Raw genomic sequence first — 7738 nt, 5'->3', positions numbered from 1 at the left:
ATCCTCATTTGCTCCTTGGCTCTCTAGGATCTTCTCTACATCTGAGAGGCAGTGGCTGGCATGAGTCTTGTTCAAAGCAAGGCTCCCAGAGTAGTTACTGGACTGCCCTATAATAATCACTAGCGCGGCATTTAATTGAGGACAACATGCCCCATTGGCTAAATATGGTGCGAAGGAAGCCCAGCAGTCGGTTGCGGATATGCTCATCGCACTTTCAGGAGCTGTAAAGCTTAACGTACAGAGTCCTGAAAGATAATCAGCAGCATCCATTTAAGCATTTTGATGGAAGATCTCCCAAACGATTTTCATTATATATGATGAAGAACTTTGAAATCATACAATATACAACAAAATTGAAAACTAACTGGTTCAAATTTACATTGAATAAGAAGGTCCCACTAATTTATCAAAAATGGGACCATGAACTTCGGAGGTTTTTATTTTTTTTAATTAAAAAAAATATATTCTAACAATATTTTATTCAACTTTTAGCTTTAATCTCAATTCATTTTATCTCATCTCATCTGCGAAAATAAACTAAGAGGCTACAATCACCAAGAGACGATCAACATGACAACATGGCAACCCCTTCAACTACAATCCGACTCGAGCAAATATATTGCTTATAACATACTGGCTGGCCAAAAACTAAGGACGAATCCATTGCAAATGTATAATGGACCTCCGGGATTGAATCGTGCAAATTCTATATTTACTTTCTGTTTTTCTTTCCATTTCTTCCTAAGTTTAAAAGTAAATGTATATGCACAAAGACGCTATCCTTTTGAAATGGGCATGACTCCTCAATACCAAATTAACCAAATCACAGCTAAATCTGTAGCTGCCACTTAAAAGGAGAGAGAGAGAGATCTGAAAACTCTAGCAGATTTGTAACCTCCTCTTAGACCATGTTTTGAACAGCAAAGAAGTTGGAACTTGACTTCTTGATCACCTGATTGCTGCTAAACTATAGGAGGATTGAAAATCATCTCCTTATCGCACACAGCACTTGCATCACTTCATTCCATCCACTCAAGAATGCATGCAAGGTGAAAATGATGCTCATACTTTGTGGTAATTTTTGGATTCTCAGCACATACTCTTCTAAGCAAATGGGACAATCCTCTTCCTTTGATGCAAAAATAACAGGTTCCACTGGCTTTGAAAGTTCAACTTCTGACCCTTTTGCCGAATCAAGTTCAAAATCGATTTGCACTTTGCATTCTGATTCTTTTGGATCTTCCGACTTTGCTGAATTTTCTAGCGTGTTGCCATCAACTGTTTGTTGAAAAGATTCAGAATTTGTTGTTTGCACCGCTGCATCCATCATGCTGTTGCAAATTTCTTGAGCCACAGGTGGAGTTTGAGGACGCCCTAAAATTACATCATATGGCATAGGTGTTGGAGGTGGTCTATAAGTGTCAGGGATTGATGTATCCAGATTTGTATCAACCAGGAGCCCTGTAGAGAGTGCAGAGGCACATGCCCTTCTGATGCTCTTGGGTAAAAATAATATGCTGATGCAGTGTTCAATTCAGTTCTACAAGAGAGGATTGTTCATTGCTTATAAACATGTCTAAGACCTTGTCCACAGACAATGTGAGATTATTCCTTAACACCCCCCTCATGTGCAGGCCAGTATTTTTTTCTAATCCTTGTCACGCGGTAAGCATTGTGGGCCCTCATTCTTTCTGGGACAAGCTCTAATACCATAAAGAAAAAGATAAGAAGGAAGAGATTTTGTAAAGAAATGATTTTATTTCTATTGATCGCAACGTGAATAGAGGCGATACAAAAGACATGTATTTAAACATGAATACATAAGATAAAGATGGAAACAATAAACAATAAAATCTCATCAAATCTGCCAACTGATATGCTCCTCATAAATCTGGTTGACAGCTTATGTGCATTCCTTATTAGTTGGATCACTATCTTGGTATGAATGAGTTGCCATTAGAGCTCCAATATCTCTCAAAGTCTCTCCACTGATTGAGGTAAAATATGAGAGTTTCTAGCCTTATTGCTACGAGAATCATGGGAGTTTCCAACCTTATTGCTTCGAGAATCGTGTCCACCCTTATCTCTCCATTGACTCTCACAATTGCCAGGCTTGTCGAGATGTTGTGTTCTAATACCCTCCCGCAAACTGTGCCGGGGTCGGAGGTAGAGTTTGGTTCTAAAATAATGAAAGGCTACCTTTGACATTGGCTTAGTGAAGAGGTCTGCAATTTGGTTATCAATGGAGATATGCCGAGTGATAAGCAGTCTAAGTGCAACTCGTTTGCGCACAAAATTGTAATCCAACTCAATTTGTTTACTTCGAGTATGGAACACATGATTAACTGTCATATAAAGAGTACTAAGATTGTCACATTAGAGTATGGGAGGTGATGCCATTGGAATGCGAAGATCTTTGAGAATGAAGGTCATCCATATTAGTTCAGCTGCAGTTTTAGCCATGGCTCAGTATTCTGCTTCTGTGCTTGACCAGGAAATTGTATGTTGTTTCTTTGCACACCAAGAGATGAGGTTTCCTCCTAGGTAGGTGTAGTAGCCAGTAGTGGAGCGTCTGCATCTGAAAAAGCAAACAGATCAAGTGTAATGTTTGAAAAAAAATGTAACCCTATGTCAATAGTTCCTTTGATGTATCGTAGGATATGCCGAACCATTTTTAAATGAGCCATGGTGGGAGCATGCATGAATTGAGACATATAGTTAACACTAAATGAAATATTAGGGCATGTGAGTGTGAGGTACTGTAAAGCTCCAACAAGTCCTCAATAGTAACTGGGATCTTCCATGAGAGTAACATTTGAAGAGGTTTTTTTCTTAGCTTTGAGATGTGTACTCATGGGCTTGCAATCTACCATGTTGGATCGTTCAAGTATTGTAAGAGCGTAGTGTGATTGGGATAGATGAAGACCATTGGATGTTGGGGAGATTTCTATGCCAAGAAAGTGATGAATCTGTCCCAAGTCTTTCATTGTGAATTCATGACTCAACAGTTGAATAAAATTTGTAACAAGTGTTGGAGTAGATCCTATGAGCAATATATCATCTACATAAAGAAAAAAAAATTAGTGAGTCATAATCAGAGTGAAAAATAAATAAGGATCTGCTAAATTGCAAAAGAACCCATATTTTAGGAGAAAAGCACTGAATCAATCAAATCAAGCATGTGGTGCTTGTTTTAAACCATAGAGAGCTTTTTGGAGTTTGCAAACATATGTTCAGTGTTGAGGATCTGCCATTCGTGGGGGTTGTTGCATATATATATCTTCAGAGATTAAACCATGCAGAAAGGCATCCTTTACGTCAAGCTGACGTATAGGCCATTGCTGAACAAGTGCTATAGTAATAATCATGCAAATGGTTCCTGGTTTAATAACTGGAGAATATGGTATAGTCCACTCCATCAATTTGATGATAGTCCTTTGTAACAAGACGTGCATTAAATTGTTCTAGAGAACCATTAGGTTTGAGTTTTGATTTGAATACCCATTTAGATCCAATGACGTGCATGTTAGATGTGCGAGGAACAAGCTCTAGGTTTTATTTTGATGTAGTGCCGCAAGTTCCTTGTCCATGGCAGCTTTCCAACCAGAATCTGCCAAGGCAGATCTAACATTGTGTGGCTCACAAGGCACATCGACAGATGTGGTAGCAATCAAAGCATACTTTGGGTTGGGTTTTATTACTCCTAGTTTAGACCGAGTTTTCATAGAATGAAGTATCGGTGCTGAGGAATCTGGAGTAGGATGGGATGACTCCAATTGTTCAGGTGCAAGCTGTCAAAGTGATGCGGGTGGAGATGGTTCCAATAGCTCAAACTCTTTTGGTGGGGGTGTTTCAAGCTATGTCGAGTTGTAAGACTATGATAGGGAGGATGGAATATTTGTTAGGTCAATGGAACTGGGATGGTGGGGTGGTGAGATTGGTGTATGGACGTCTACTACTGATAAGGGACTCAAACAAGGTGGTGTAGAAGATTGCACAGAAGGCCCTGTAAAGGAGCTAATGTCAGTGTGTGGTAACCAAAAATAAAAAATGCTACTGACTTGTGGCTTTGTAGGTGTGATGCAGGAAGTGTTGGCAATCTTATAAGGAAAGACTAATTCATAAAAAATAACATGCCGTGAAATAAAAAAATAAAAAAATAAAAAAAAAATACTTGAAGGATAAAAGCACTTGTATCCTTTGTGTTTATCACTGTAGCCTACAAAAATACAAATAAGTGTTTTTGGATCAAGTTTGTGACGTCGTGTGTCCTAAGTGTAAGGAAAACATTTAGAGCCAAAGGCACAAAGTGAAGAGTAAACAGGATGGGCTCCATGCAGTGCAAAATATGGTGTTTCAAAATTAAGAGCAGATGAGTGCAGTTGATTAATAAGGTAGAAAGCCGTAGTGAAAACTTCTACCCATAAAAATAAAGGAGCACCATAGTGAAACAACATAGTCATACCTAGCTCTCTTATAGTCCTATGACATCTTTCGACCATACCAGTCTACTCAGGAGTATATGGGAAAGATAGCTGATGAATAGTGCATGTGGAAAGAAAGTGAGATGAAAGCTTGGAGTTGATGAACTCACTACCCCCATCTGAATGGAAAATTTTAATGTGTTTGTTGAATTGCCTGTCAATGTATTTTTCAAATGCTAAGTATGCATTAAAAAAATCAGATTTACGATGTAAGGGAATAATCCATGTATATTTAGAGAAGTCATTTACCAAACAAGCATAATATTTGAATTTTGCAATAGATAAAACAGGAGCAGGTCCCCACAAATCACAATGAGTTTTTTCAAAATACTGGAACTTGAATGTTCAGAACAAGAGAAAGGTAACCGGCTAAGCTTTCGTAATTGACAACTGTCACAAAGATATTCATATTTGGTTGCCCCTACGACATCAATTAGTCCCTTATTTTTAGTAACTGTAAAGCTGAAGATTGAGGATGGCCTAAGCGTTGGTGCCGGATTTGAAACGATGAGAAAAATGCAGTTTCGGCGAAGTGGGTAGAACGTAAAGATCACCCCCTACGTCTCCCTATTATCACTGGTTGTCCTGTTTCCCGTTTTTTAACACAAAGTCAACATTAGAAAATTCACAATTGACAGGAAATTGAGTAGTTAACTTAGTTAACTGGCTTACAGAGAGTAATTTTTTTGTTAAATCTGGAACTAGCAAGACATCATGAAGAGGTAAGGCAGCTTTCTTTTGCTTTATGCAAGAATCATCAATTCCAAGAATTGGCAAAGAAGATCCATCGCCAATTAAAACTGTGTCACTACCAGAATACTTACAAATATTTTTTAACATAACTGGCTTACCTGTCATGTGGTTGGAAGCTCCAATGTATGTTGTCCATTCTGTGTCTGTGATTGTGTTGTCTAAGGTAAGTGCTGCAAGTGCTTGTGAAATTTCATCATGAAGAGTAGACTTTTTGGGCACCCACCAACAGATCTTGGCAATATGACCCATCATCCCACAGTATTGATACTGTTGATCACGGTATTTGTCCCTCTCTGTAGGAGTCATGCGACGCTCACCTGGTGGTGGAGGATGGCGTTGTGAGTTGGCAGAAGAAGAGTTGTTGTTGTAGCTTCTATTGGAATCCTTGGGCTGTTGTGCTTGGAATCCACACCCATTGGATGTGAATTTCTGTTAGGTTCCACGATTTCCTAAGGAAGTTTGTTGGGAATGTTGCTGCTGCTGGCCATAAAATGCCAGTTGATGGGCGAGTGATGAAACTGGTACATCTGTATGACTAGAGAACCAGTTACACCTTTGATCAAAATTTTGGAGTTGATGAACCAACTCAGAGTATCAAGGTCGTGGGGGCTTCAACATGGTAGTTGTGAAGGTTTCATATTGAGGATCAAGACTGGTAAGAAGACAAAAAACTTTTTCTTGGTCAGGAACAGCTTTCCCAATGGCTGCTAAACTGTCACATAGACTTTTGAAGGTACAAATATGTTCTGTAATGGTTTTGTCATCTTCTTTCCAAAGATAAGTTACCTATTGCCGTAGTGTAAATTTGTGTTCTTGCGATTCTTGGGCATATGCATTTTTTAGTGCTTCCCATACTACATGAGATGTGTCGAGGCCAGCAACGAGTCCAAGAGTTTCCTCTAAGAGTGTACCGATGATCCACCCACGAAGGAGACGATTAGACTTTCGCCAGGCAATGTATGCATCTGATAAGTGTGGAACAAAATTTTCAGCATCTGTTGATTATTTGGATTTGGTGCGGTGTATTTTGTGGGAGCGGGACCTTCATTTGTGAGATGGCCGACCAATTCTTGACTCTCTGCAAGAGCCAAGGCTTGTTCACACCACAAGGGATAATTAGTGGGGCTGAGTCTGAGTGTGATGAAGTTGCCAACATTGAGAGATAGAGTAGCCATGGCGAAAGAAGAGAGTGAAAGACAAAAGAAAAGAGATATTTAGAAATGATGATGTGCGAATGATTAAAGTTGCAGTCGGTGAAAGTAGAATTGTGAAGCCCCAGTGTTCAAAATGGCTCTTAATACCATAAAGAAATTCATGGGTCTAACTCATCTCATAAAACCAATTCTATAAGAAAGGATTACTCATTGCTTATAAACATGCTCAAGACCTTGTCTACAGGCAATGTAGGATTATTCCTCAATAAATACTATCCTACAAATCTTTTCTTTTAAGTCACTTATTAATTCACCAAAAATATGAGCTTAGTACATTGATTCTTGTTAAAATTAAAAAGCTAAACCAACTCTGATTTGGAGAAGAAACAGATTCACAATAGCTATACTAAGTTAAGCCGCAACAGCTGTAAGAACGAAAAGCATAGGATATGATACTAACCGAGAAATAATTGACAAAATCAATAACAGTATCAAAAGCTAATTAATGTCAAAATGCAGCAAAAAACCGAGCAGCACTAGCTAGTTTTGTGAAATCACCACTTGTCCTAAAAGTACTTATAAGAAAAGATAAATTTTATTATTTATTTTATATCTTAACAAGTTTCCCTCGTAAATAATAGTTTCATGAAGACCCAAGTACAAGAGCTCTAAGACAGCATAGAACCTGAGAGATGAGCTATGGAACAACTTACAGAGAAGAGTCAATAGAGCAAATTGAAGTGTGGGAGTGCAAGAGATCCTTTTTCCCTGACTTACGTGACTCCCAAGGAGAAACGGGCATTAGAAAAGTATGTCAAGAAAACATTGTGAAGAAAACATTGAGAGCTTAGAGTAAGAAGTCAAATGTCACGCAGAGAATGGATGTAATGTGAAAGCAAATCCGGTTTTCAACTTTCAAGCTATTTCTACCTCTTTTTGTTGTTGCTTCCCAGTTCACTCATGTGGAGGGAAGTACGTGATGTGTTCACGTGACGGGTAGGACAGAGGCACGTGCGGTTGTTTGGGTAGTTGAGCTTGTGTTACCTCTAACTTCTAAAGCGTGGCCATGGCTTTTTTGTGTTCAAGAAATTTGAGCGGATACAGTAATTTAAAAAAATAAATGTAATTTTGAGACATAAAACATTATCTTTAAGATAATAATTGCCTACACTTAAAAGAGTTTCCTACCGGATTACAATTAATTCACCTTCAGGATACAATAAAGTCACCAATCGCAGATAAAAAAAATGAGAGAATAGAATATTTAAATTTGTGGGTCTCATCCTCTATTTATAGAAAATGAAGTGGCACCATGTGAAAAATCATAACTCTTAACTTGTGATTTTT

The 7738-nt window shown here is 38.4% G+C and overlaps 1 pseudogene; it reads right to left on the bottom strand.

The window, feature by feature from the left end:
- Nucleotides 1-690: 690 nt before the first annotated feature.
- Nucleotides 691-5543, bottom strand: LOC121253363 (annotated as a pseudogene).
- Between the last annotated feature and the right edge of the window lie 2195 nt (nt 5544-7738).

The sequence above is a fragment of the Juglans microcarpa x Juglans regia genome, chromosome 2S (genome assembly GCF_004785595.1).
Source record: "Juglans microcarpa x Juglans regia isolate MS1-56 chromosome 2S, Jm3101_v1.0, whole genome shotgun sequence".
In the NCBI taxonomy this organism is placed as follows: Eukaryota; Viridiplantae; Streptophyta; class Magnoliopsida; order Fagales; family Juglandaceae; genus Juglans; species Juglans microcarpa x Juglans regia.
The sequence above is the reverse complement of the archived record's forward strand: the minus strand, read 5'-3'. Positions and strand labels throughout refer to the sequence as shown.